At 44.8% G+C, this 11989-nt stretch overlaps 1 non-coding gene across 1 annotated transcript; it reads left to right on the top strand.

Moving 5' to 3' along the window:
* The first annotated feature begins 6224 nt into the window (after positions 1 to 6224).
* TRNAM-CAU (transfer RNA methionine (anticodon CAU)) lies at positions 6225 to 6298 on the top strand. Its single transcript has one exon. It is a non-coding gene; the product is annotated as a tRNA-Met (tRNA).
* Positions 6299 to 11989: the final 5691 nt, after the last annotated feature.

The raw sequence follows: 11989 nt of genomic DNA on the forward strand, positions 1-11989 counted from the left end.
CTGGATGTAGGGAGAGCAGGGCTGCAGACACCCCCCCCCCCCCCCAGGCCTCACTTCTTGGCTGTCCCTACTTGGCTGTCCTTGCCTCAGTTCTGCCCCTGCCCCACCTCCCACCTCTATCCACTGCCCTACAAGTCAAGGAATGTAAGTTTCCTCTCTCACTCGCTCATTGATTAGTCATGGGCACCCCAATCCCCAGGGAACCGTTACTCACCCATGCTCCCCTCCCCCCGGGACAGTCGTCTCCCCAGAACTGGCTGAATTCCTGTAGGAGGAGATCACAGTGTTGGACATGGGTGGGGAGGGTGTGGGGATTGTAGATGGCAGGCAGTATCTTAGAGACAGACAGCCAAAGCTGGAACCCCTTCTTCTCTTCAACACACACATACGCGAGGAGGTTATATGCCTGGTTGTAGCCACTTTAATGGCCGCAGAAGTTTAGGCAGAAGGGGTGGGGCTGGGGTAGAGGACTGTGTGCTGTGACTGTAGAGAGAAGGGCCCGAAACAACTGAGCATCTAGTCCCTTCACCGGTGCTGGCTCTGGGGCCAGGATGAGGGCCTGGGGCCCGCTCTTTGGACTTGGCTGAGTGCCCAGGTCTGGCCTCTGTCTACAGAATCAGACAGGGGCCTTTCCCAATAAGGAGCCTCCCAACTCTGGGTCCGGTCCCCTGCTGCCCCCACTCCCTCTCCCCTCTAACAGCTCTTCTGCCCTAAAATGGCCACATTTTCCTTCCCTTCCTCCTTCCCTCCCCCACACCTAGGTTTGGGCCCCAGGAGAGACAAGGGGGCTGGGTAAGGGTAAGACTGCACATGGGCCAGATGGGCTGGTTTGGAGAAGGGTAATGGGATCTCAGGAGGAGAGGGGAATACGGCCACATGACCCAGGTATATATTGGGGTGGGGGGGGGGAATGGAGGCACAGCTTCCTGGAGCTATTGTCTTTCTAATAATAATAATAGCTTATGCTGTTATACACACTATGTAATATAAATATACTATTATACATATTACAATACATACTGTGACTTCTAAGAGCTTTACATGTACTAACTCATTTAACCGGAACTGCCACTCTACGAGGGAGGTACTGTTCACCTATCTGGTAAGAGGAGGAAACTGAGAGGTTAAGTAACTTGCCCAGGGTAAATGGAAGAGCTGGGGTTCAAACCCAGGCTATGTGGCTTTGCTCTAGGAAAAACCAACTCCCTCACTTTATCTATGGAATACTTGAGCCTCATTGTCAGAGGCCTAAGGAATGCCCAAGTGGCTTATGGGATGGTGATGCTCACAGAAGCTGCCAATCAAATGTGACCCTTGGGTGTTTGCATGGATTCAGACTAAACACTCCTAGACAGCCACTGACCCAATTAAAAACAAAAAAAATGAAAACAAATCTATTGTTGAGTGACATGCAAATGATATGCAGGTTATCACAAATCTATTGTTGAGTGACATGCAAATGATATGCAGGTTATCACAGAAGCCAAAGAAGTGTGACTGGCGGGGGAAAAGGGTGGGCTGGTGCAAGAAGAGGCCAAAATAAGTTAGGGAAGAACTGGGAGAATGAAGAAGAAACCACAGGGAGTGTGTGGAAGGACTTCCTTGAGCCCCTTTCCAGCCTTTTCTTATGTCCTAGGGAGTTAAAAATAGTGATTTATTCTACCCAGTGAGGGAGAGAAAGGAAGAAGGGGTTGAGAATTCTTCTATCCCTGACGACAGACAGGGATCCCCGGGGCTGAATCCAGGTACTTGACTTGGAAGTTCCGGCTTGAGCAAGACTGCTCCTTTCTGGCTTTCAATTTTGTCTTTCCTAAACCAAAGGAATTGAACTAGAAAATCCCTGAGATTCCATCTCCAACACATTCAGATTCCTATATAGGAACTCAGTGGGGAAAAGCACCGTGGGGGTTGGAGCCCATGTGTGGGGCCAGGACTAAACAAACACTTGGTAACTAGGATGAGCTCAGGACTCTGGGGGAAAGGCTTTGCAGGGGGTGATGGGAAGGAAGCCAGGTCAGGCAAGGCCTGACCCAAAAAAATGAATGGATGGACCCATTCATTCATTCATTCATTCATTCATTCAACTGTGTATCTTTAGAAACTAAATCCTGGGGGGGGGGAAGAAATTAAATCTTAGGAATCTGAGCTTCTCATTCAGGAAAAGGCTCTAATGAGAGTGTGAGTTCTAGATGTCTAGGAAGGGCAAACTCTCAGGTCCCTCCTTAATTTTTGAGGTATTATGGGAAAAATTAACATTTAAAGATATGTGCCAAGGTACCTGACAAGTACCAGGTACAGATCTGAGCATTTTACAAATTTTACCTCATTTAACGTCAAAATAATTCTGAGGCAGCATTTTGTATATCTTTTATGTCAATTTCCCTATTTAATCTTCCCAACAACCCTCTACAATTAATAAGGCCATTTGATTGATGAGGAACCTGAAAAAGGAGGAAAAGGGGAAATTAGATTTTTAATAGGACTTTTTGATTGCTAAAGGTGGGAGGCCCTGGAAGGAGTTAGGGGATTCTCACTTCCCAGGAAAATCTTTTCTGGCTCTGGGTTCAGGATTGGCTTAGCTGAAGGGAGGGTAGGTGCGTGTTCCAGCCCTTGACAGATGGGAGATGAAGATATATACAAACATCACCAGACATGTTACAAAATCAGGAGAAAATGGCACTCTGTTATCTTTGAGAATGTTTCTGAGAAGTCTTTGAGATAGAAACAATCATAGGGTTGGGGGTTACTTTAAATCTGCAAAAGGATCTTGAGAGGCCAGAGGCAGAATTCTGAGTGAACAAGCTGCCATTTGTTTCCACTAACTACTGGCCCAACAGCGGCGATAAGGAAATTAGATATGTAGTGGGACTTCCCTATTGTTTGGTACTGATAGGACGCCTGCCTCCTGTCGGTAACTGTAAAGTTAATGCATTCTTCCATCACCAGTTCACAGGAGGTGGAGGTGAGTGGTAGCGATGGTGGAGGAGGGGATGGTAGTGGAGGTAGGGTGGTTCACCTGCTTGACCTCTGACCAGCTAGAAGAGCCTGAGATTTTTGAGGAGGAAATTTGCCACATGGGCACTTCGGGGGAGGGTCCATGAGTTTGGGCTCCAGCCTGGGGTGAAGTCAGAGACATAAATCACACCTCCTAACTGCCCATTTCCGTTTTGAGCTCAGTTCCCTGCCAAAAGCCCAGTGATTCTGCCAGAGGAGTGCGTGTGGGGATGGGGGAGAGACCAAGGAGTTGGAACTGGGTGGTTGGGAACTGGAATTAATAGGAATTAGTTGGGAATACAAATCTGGTCTCATTAGCGTCATGAAATGGGCTCAGGGTCAGGGCTGGTAGGGCAGGGAGCCCGGAGATCTTAACAGAACTGTGTTGTAGACTCCTCATCCCACTCGGACACACCCACAGCCACACCCAGTCTGCTGAATTCTCTTCTCCCACAAATAAAATAGCTGGGACTTGCCTAGAGGCACAGACACCTACAGAGACACACTCCCCACTCTTCCCTCATCTAATCCCAGATATTCCAGGGCAGCAAGCAAGCAGCGCTAAGTAGAAGAAGGGGGTGGGGTGGGGGGTTGAGAGAGGTAAGAGTATCCTGGATCTTCATTAAGAAACACCCTCCGCTAGTGATCTCATAGGCCTGCACTCTGTCATCTCTTGCCCTTCCCCACTGGGGAGAGGTCTGGATGATCTTCCCTGTCACTTTACGAGAAGCTTGGGGTCTGTTGTCTTTCTGGTGTGCAGTACCACAGTGATGGAGGAGGTGAAGCAGGAGGCATGAGATGGATTGTGCATGATGGGTGGGGTAGGTGTTTGAGGGCAGGAAGCTGAGAAATCAACTCAGACAATGGTGTTTTCCGCTGGCGTGGGTCCAGGCTGCTGGGTCCTGTCTGACCCTAAGAGCACCTCCTACATCCTCCTTTGGTCAGTTTTCCACTCAATGCTCATTTGAGGGGAAAGACAGGAGAGGCAGGGTTCCTCTGGAGGAAAGGTACTCCTTCCATCAGCCCTTTTCCAGGTAACTGTTCTGGGTTTATTGCAGGGACCTGGGGGCATAAATAACCTCATCCAGACTGGCACATCCCACCCAGGCCTAGTGTTCTCTTCTATGTAAAGGAGTTTGTCATGGTCCCATCATGGTATAACTATAAGCACTTAGACATCTAACAGGAACCATGATGCTTCTATTTGGGGCTAAATTTGTCTCATTCTGTTCTCTGAATTGTCTATTTGCATCCCCATTAATCTGGAAGCTTTAATGGAACAAGAATTGTGTGTCAGTTGATACATCCAGCCCCCAGGCCAGCATTAGGAAAATAATATATGTTTTTTGATATACAAAGTGACAGTATAATAATACTGAAGGAGGGGAGAGCTTGAGAAAGCTGAAATATCTTTTTTCCCCCAAGAAAATGGGAGGAGGTAGGGCCACTTAACTGAGGGTAAACTGGCATCAGGTCTTCCCTGCTCTCCCACCTCTGAAAACCAGAAAAAGCGTCTTTTTAACACACCCTCTATTGCAGTCGAGTCTCAATGTTTCAGTGTTGTCTCCCTGACGTGCTCAGTGTAGCTTGGCTCCTGTGATTCCAGCATCTGGCGGAATGCACTGTCCTCTGTATCATTCATCAAGGCCCACCCAAGCCCTGCAGAAGGTTCCCCAGTTCATTCTAACTCTCAGTAATGTCCCACTCTTCTAAATTCCTGCCCTCACAGTCTGGACTCTACAGTCTAACACTTAATTATACAGGGTATTTATAAAGTCCTTGTGCAACTTAGAGATTGAATACATTTGGATGTACACATGATAGAAGCAACTATAAATATTGTATGAAAGCATATTCCATAGAATTTTTAATGCGAACGTTTGCTTTTTGTTAATGTGCTTTTAATTTGCAGAGGAAAGGTGTATGTTATACTGGAAAGAAGACATGGCTTTGTTTGAATGCTGCCTCCTTCACTTAATAGATACGTGACCTTGGCAAGTTACTTAACCTTCCTGTATTTTCATCTGTAAAATGGAGATAATACCCTCCTCGTAGATTTGTTGGGAGAATTAAACTAACATATGTACAGTTACCTACCACAGTGCTTGACTGCGAATATTAAAGCCTCATTCAGTCTGATGAATCTGAAATGTATTCGAAGTCTGATGTGTTCTCTGAATGGAATGGAATGTATTTTATAGGTCAATTTTCAGCACAGACATTACTTCCTCCAAGAAGCCTTCCTTTTTTTTAATTAAAATGTACTGGGGTGACAATGGCCAACAAAACTACGTAAGTTTCAGGTGTACAATTCTGTAATATATCATCTATATATTGCATTATGTGTTTACCATCCAGAGTCAGTTCTCCTTCCATCACCATATATTTGACCCAAGAAGCCTTCCTTGGATCCCCACCCAGTACCCCAGATCTCACTACTCATAGCATTGACCCCGCTGCATTGCATCTCCTTGTTTAATGGCCTTCCCCACCAGATTCAGTTCTGTGAGGTAAGGATTTCGTTTGCTTCTGTTTTTCCATTGACTAGCGCATTGCCTAGATCAGTAAATATTATTTGAATAAATGGAGCCTTTTTAAAAAAAGCAATGGTAAACATAACATAGTGATTTCTGAACTGGGTAACAAATAATGGTGTTTTTTTTTAAAAATAGGATAGTCCTCTAGCAAGATAGCACTTCTTTCAATTCTTGAAATGTATCTGGAAATGTGATCCAATTACTTGTTAACCTTTGTCACCTAACCTGTCCCCACAGAACTATATTTTGTAGGTGTGGCAGAGATCACTGTCTCCCAGCATCCAGTCTCCTCTTCTTCCATTTAATAATATGACCCCCTCCACCCTGCCACCCACTCACTGAGTTGCAGCAGGGTCCATGGCTGCCAGCTGACTACTACTCTGCCTAGCCTCTCTTGCAGTAGTGGGTGGCCACATAACTAAGTTCCGGTTTTCGGGATGTGAGTGAAGCAGTGTGTGTAACTTCTGGGTCATGTTACTAAAAAGGAAAGCTGATTGACCCCCACTACTTCCTCTTTCTTCCTTCTGCTTGCTGGGACATGGGGACAAACTAAGCAAGTCCTCTCTATCAGTTGCCGACTGTCTACCCCATCTACTTCTGCACTGTTACTTTATTTGAACCACTTTATTTGTGGGTCTCTTTGTTATAGCAGCATAGACGACATTCTTTGAATAAAGATCACCATGCAGAGGAGGCCGGTTAGCTCAGTTGGTTAGAGCACAGTGCTCATAACACCAAGGTCGCGGGTTCGATCCCCACATGGGCCACTGTGAGGTGCACGTTCCACAACTAGACTGAAATAACTACTTGACTTGGAGCTGATAGGTCCTGGAAAACCACACTTTAAAAAAAAAGAAAATCACCATGCAATTCATGAAATCTCTTAGCCTCCTCTGAAGAATGTTTTCAAGGAGCTCAAAAATAAAATTGAACCAAGTTTCAATGAGAATAGAATCTGCTGAAGTCTGGTTTATTTAAGGGCATTTTGTGAAAAACTATGAGATTTGTTCTACCATGTGCATATTCAAATTTCTTGCAGGTTTATAAACATCACACATCTTCTATTTAGCATAATATATTATGTATGATCACTTTGAAATTCCAGATGGATTATGTGGTAGCCAGTCTCCAAGGTGGCCCAAGGAGTCCCATCTGATAGTCGTGCCCTTTCTGTGGTCTCTTCCTACACTGAATCATGGCTGGCCTGTGTGCTCAACACAACACCATGGAAGTGACATGTGTAACTTGCCAGGCTAAGGCATAAAAGATATTGCAGTTTCCACCTTGGTCTTTCTCTTGGATCTTTTGCTCTGCAGGAAGGTAGCTGCCAGGTCATGGGGACCCTCAAGCAGCCCTCTGGAGAGGCCCATGTGGAGAGGAACTGAGGCCTTCCACCAAAAGCCAGAAACAACTTGTCAGAATTTGAGGTCACTTATGTGAGTCATCTTGCTGCACAAGGCGGCCAAGTGTTCAGCTAACTGCAGACCCAGATGACATTTTCAGATAACTGCAGCCCTAGGTGACATTTTGATTGCAACCTCCTGAGACATATCAAGCCAGAGCCACCCAGTTAACTGCTTCTGAGTTTCTACCCACAGCAACTATGTGCGAGAATAAGTGTTTATTGTCGCTTGAAGTCACTACATCTTAGGGGTAATTTGTTATGCATCAATAGATACCCAATATAAATTCCTTGAAAGTAGGATTCATCTTATACTCATTTTACTTCAAGTTATTGCATCAACCGCCTCCCTGCCCCCTGACTTGGAGATTAGAACATACTAAAACATCTGGTGGAATGTGAAAGGTGAAATGACATTGCCCTTGAAATTCAGCATAATGCAACTAAATGAGAAAAACAAGATGTAATCAGTCTATTCTGACCATTTTTTCTTCCCTGAGAGTATTTAAGATTCCCTAGGGTAGAAGTGAGAACAAGGAAGTAGAACTCAGGTCTCAGGTGAGTATTGTTATCTGTCATTCTGGAATGTTCCCAAACTCTCTGTTCTCAATTCTTAAGTGGTATATTTTCTTAAGCCTGAGTGTATAGGGAAGCTTTGGTAAATGAGGAGTTTCCAATATCCTATGGAAACTCACCTGGGCAAAGGAAGTGAGACAATGCCTGGGGGGGAAGTAAAGAGATGACTCTCTTCACAGAATAAATTCAGGCACAAGGCCTTTCCCAGGGGCCAGGTGAACACTGCACAAGCAGCCAGAACCAAGAGTCAGCCCACTGTGAATGTGAGTGTGTCGGAAGGGACCTGAGTGATGAAGGGCAGTTTTGGGGGAATAGAGCAGAGACCAGAGACAGAACCGCATTAAACCCAAACTCAACATATGGATGTTTTCCAGATGAGTGTCATTTTCTTTTTGACATCGTAGCTCTAGATTCTCTTAGTTACAAAGTTGACTAGAGCCTCCAGCCTTTCAGTGTATAGAGGACTGGGAGGCGTGGGCCTCTGACTTTCAAATCCCTGTGGTGGTGGCTGCCTAGTGTGGGAACAGAGATAGTGGGAGTGGGGACATTGGCAACTCAGTACTGTCACTTCTCCCACTCTTCCAGTACATGGTTACCCCCTTTAGCTTAGACATAGTTTATGCCTGGGGTCACATAAGGTTTTGCATGTGCTAGACTGGTCACCCTCAACAAGGGAAAATCAATCACTTTTCAAAATTGATAGCAGATGTTGGAAGAGGAAGATATTCTAGATACCATCTAGCCCAATGTCTTGGTTTTATAGACAAGGAACCTGAGTCCCAGAGAAAAGAAATGACTTGCCCAAGGTCATACAGCTGATGTGGGATAGAATGTAGTGTCTTTATTCCAAATTAGCTCCTTCTACCATGCCACATTTGCCTTCACTCTACTTTGTCATATATTCCAGTTTTTATCCCACTAACTCCCAGGGTCATTCTGGGTCATATTCAGAAAGGTCCATTTGCAGACTTTTCCATTGGAAGGGTGGAGAGCCTCTGCTTTTGTTTTTAGGTAGAGAGCATTATTCCCTTTTCCTTCCTCCCTTTCTCTTGTTGCTGTCAATGAGGAACGGAGTCTATTTCTCCATGCGCAGGAGGGTTCTCAGAAGCTCTGGGCTTCATTCAGTTTCATCCAGCTTCATTCAGCTTCCTTCATTCAGTGGAAGCTGATGGGCACATTGCCTTGGGATGCCCTTCATGTTGGCAGACTGATTGTACCCAACTGGTAGTCATGGCCTAGTGCCCATTGGCAGGGCGGGTGCCTATCCATGCATTAACTTGATGCCTGGCATCCATGGATGCCAGATGGCTTGCTGGCTGGTTACCTATCCTGCATCTTGCCTGGTCTGCTGGTCCTGGTCTGTGTTACTTTTAGATTCGTGTATGTATGGGAGTTTTAGGAGGGTGGTCCCTCCATGATTTCAGACACTGGCATTTCCAGATTGGCAGGAAGAACAGTTCACTGCCAGCCTAGAATCTGTGCTAAACAGCACAGGACCCAGACTTCAGGTAAGTGCTTCAAATGTCTCTGTGATCCCCCTTCTCATCTTTCCCCCACCGTACAGTCCTTTGTATTACCCCTTCCTAGTCTGATACCACAAGCTGGCAGGCCACGGTCTCAGGCCAAAGGTTTAAGAGTGGGTAGGAGGAGAATTGGTTTTTATATGGGTTAGAATAAGTGGGGACTAGGCAGCAGGAAAGGCACCCTGCTTACTGTTCCTCACAGGCTGCAGAAGACCATGGAAGCTGCCCAATAAATTCCCCTGCAGTCCCAGGCAGACTTAGACTCTATCTCCATCTGCTGGTCACCACGGAGATCAACAACCCTCTCTCAGCTCTTTCTTTAGAATATAGACTAAAACTTCACCAATATTCCACCTTTCTTTCAAGGTTAAATTTTTCCTTCTCAGAATCTGTTGAGGTTACAGTTTTCTCTTTTGGGAGACTGCCTTTTCAGGAGACTGGATGGTAGGGAGACCTGGGTACAATGTCCTCCATGTGCAGTCCTTTCCCTATCAAAACCTCTCTCAGAGGCTCACCGCCTTGCGTCAGTTGCCTTGGGTATAGGGTGGTTGAAATCTATGCCCCTCCTCACACTGGTTAACTGTGTCCACGGACAGAAGTGGCAGGTAGGTGGGGTTATAGTTGGACATAGATCACAGGGTCCTTGCTAGCCTTAGGGAAGGAGGAAGGAAATCTTAGAGAAAGAATTGCCCTTATTTGTTTCGCTGTCCCCTATGTGATTCAGATATGGGAGAGCCTGCGGGTGTCCTCTACTGTTCTCATGGTATTCATCATTCTCTTCATTCTCTTCATTCTCCTCTTCCCATCCCGTTAGCAAAGACAAGTCCATTAGAACCCCTGAGCAATCCTTCAGTCCATTTTGAAACCAAGGGCTAGGGAATTCGGAGAGTCCCTGGGCTACAGCTTCAGAACTGAAGGTCCTTTATAAGTAGTAACAGCTCTCAAATGAATCCTTTATTGGTGAAGTGGGACAATGTCAATACATACCCTCAAAATTGATCAGAACATATGACAATATCAATCCATGGAGGTTACAGGGCTAGGAAAACAAATCCGATCCAGAAGTTTACGCTTCTTTCCCAGGTGACACTGTGATCTACCCAGGTTGAGTAAAAAGCAGTCATTTAAAAAAAAAATGTTTGGATGCCTGACTTGACTGAAAGGATACCCTTTAAGTGTCTTTCAAATTTTTGTTTTAAAAGGAAGAAGTCAAGAGCGAAAACAGTGCATGGGGATGCTCCATGCTGCATGCACTCCACGGCACCGGTGTTAGGTGGCTTCAGTTTATTCATTACAGCTAAAACGTAAGGGTGCTTATTGTTAACACTCTCAAAACCTTGAATGCATTCCCCCCATTTATCCCTTTAAATCGTCTTATGATTTAGGCACTGAACCTTTATTATCCTCATGTTCATAACCACCACTATGCTATACTCTTTGTGATCAGTGTGTCAACTTTTTAAGGACCTGCTTGAGTCCTTAAAAGCTCAAATAATATAATTATCTTCCTTGTAAATTCCTAAAAAGCCTTTATTTATTCAAAGTGATATGTAGTTTCAGAAACTTTGTGCATCATAATTATACAAGTATACGGTGTATTGTGAAAAATAGATTCCTGTGTGCTAATTCTAGATATTCTGATTCAGGAAATCTGAACCAAAGCCTAGGAATCTGCATTTTAAAATAAGCACCCAAGTAATTATGATGTAGGTGATATTTGGATTATGCTTTGAGAAACACTGCCTTTGACTATAAATGGCCTGAGGGTCGGGCTGTAACTATAACAAATCTTCCTGTGTACATCCCATTTAATTTGGCTGCATGTAGCAATAGATGGAACACTGGAGTTTGTATCATCCTTGGCTAAGAACTAAACCCTGCTCATTCACTCTGATCTCATATTTTTCTGTACCAAGGAGGGGCAGCCCTGCAGCCTGCCTATCTGTTAGAGGCTCTTAGAAAAGAGGTTGTGTTACATGTTAAGTGGCCTTTTCGTTTGCTAACCTGAAATACCTCTGTGCAAAGGTTTGACAAAGGCTGTACAGTTTTGACATATCTGCCCTGGTGATTCTGCAGTCTTCACTGTAGAGGGCTGAGAAGAATTTGTTATTTTTCTCTACCTTTTGAAATGCACAATGCAGGGGGCGGGGTAACGGGAGGAGAGTCAGGGGCTAAGCTAGAGGTGGTAAACAAGCTTTGAAGCAAACTAGGAAAGCGTATTAGCGGGCGAGAAATGAAGGGCAGCGCGGCTCCTGTAACAGCGCATTCTCTGAAGACAGCACCAGTCTCTTATTTTGAAGGAAATAACAACAAAAAACAGTTTGGCAAACTGACCCTTGGCTAACATCTGAAGGGTTGTCTGGAAATGGTGTTCTGAAAAGCAGTTTACATCAGAGAAGCAAGAAAATGAAGAACAAGTGTTGAAGGAAAAAAAAAATCAGGCCAAAAAATACAGCAAGCACCTCAAATAGCCCCAAGGAGGCTGCAGGGACCTGGTGGAAAAGTCTATTTAATCTCTGGCCTACCTAACATAGCCTAGAGGATGCTTTTAATGCACTTTCTATAACAAGCTTGGCTTTTGAGGTTGTGATGAGCCCTCTAGCTCCTAGAATCAGTGACGGTTCTTTGAAGAATTTCTTTCTCCCTTAACTCCTGGGGACAGATTAACCAAAACCCCAAATTGGGAAATTAGGGAACTCCGAAGTTGCTCTGTGTGTTTTAAAAGACTATATTTAATTCAACATGATGAAGGTAAAAAAACACTTCACTTTTCTAGGTTACTTTCTCCCCCCACCGCTTCTCTCACCTCATCTGGATGGCCTCAGAGTATTTTCAGGTTGACAGAAAATTTTACAGAATGATCAAAAGCAAACAAGCTCTAGAAATGGTTGCATAATCTTCCTCCTCTTTACTTGAAAAATGCTTTTTTCAACTGAATAACTAGAAAAACAAAATTT

This window comes from Rhinolophus sinicus, chromosome 1 (assembly GCF_057876585.1).
Source record: "Rhinolophus sinicus isolate RSI-liver-muscle chromosome 1, RSI-T2T, whole genome shotgun sequence".
Lineage (NCBI taxonomy): Eukaryota > Metazoa > Chordata > Mammalia > Chiroptera > Rhinolophidae > Rhinolophus > Rhinolophus sinicus.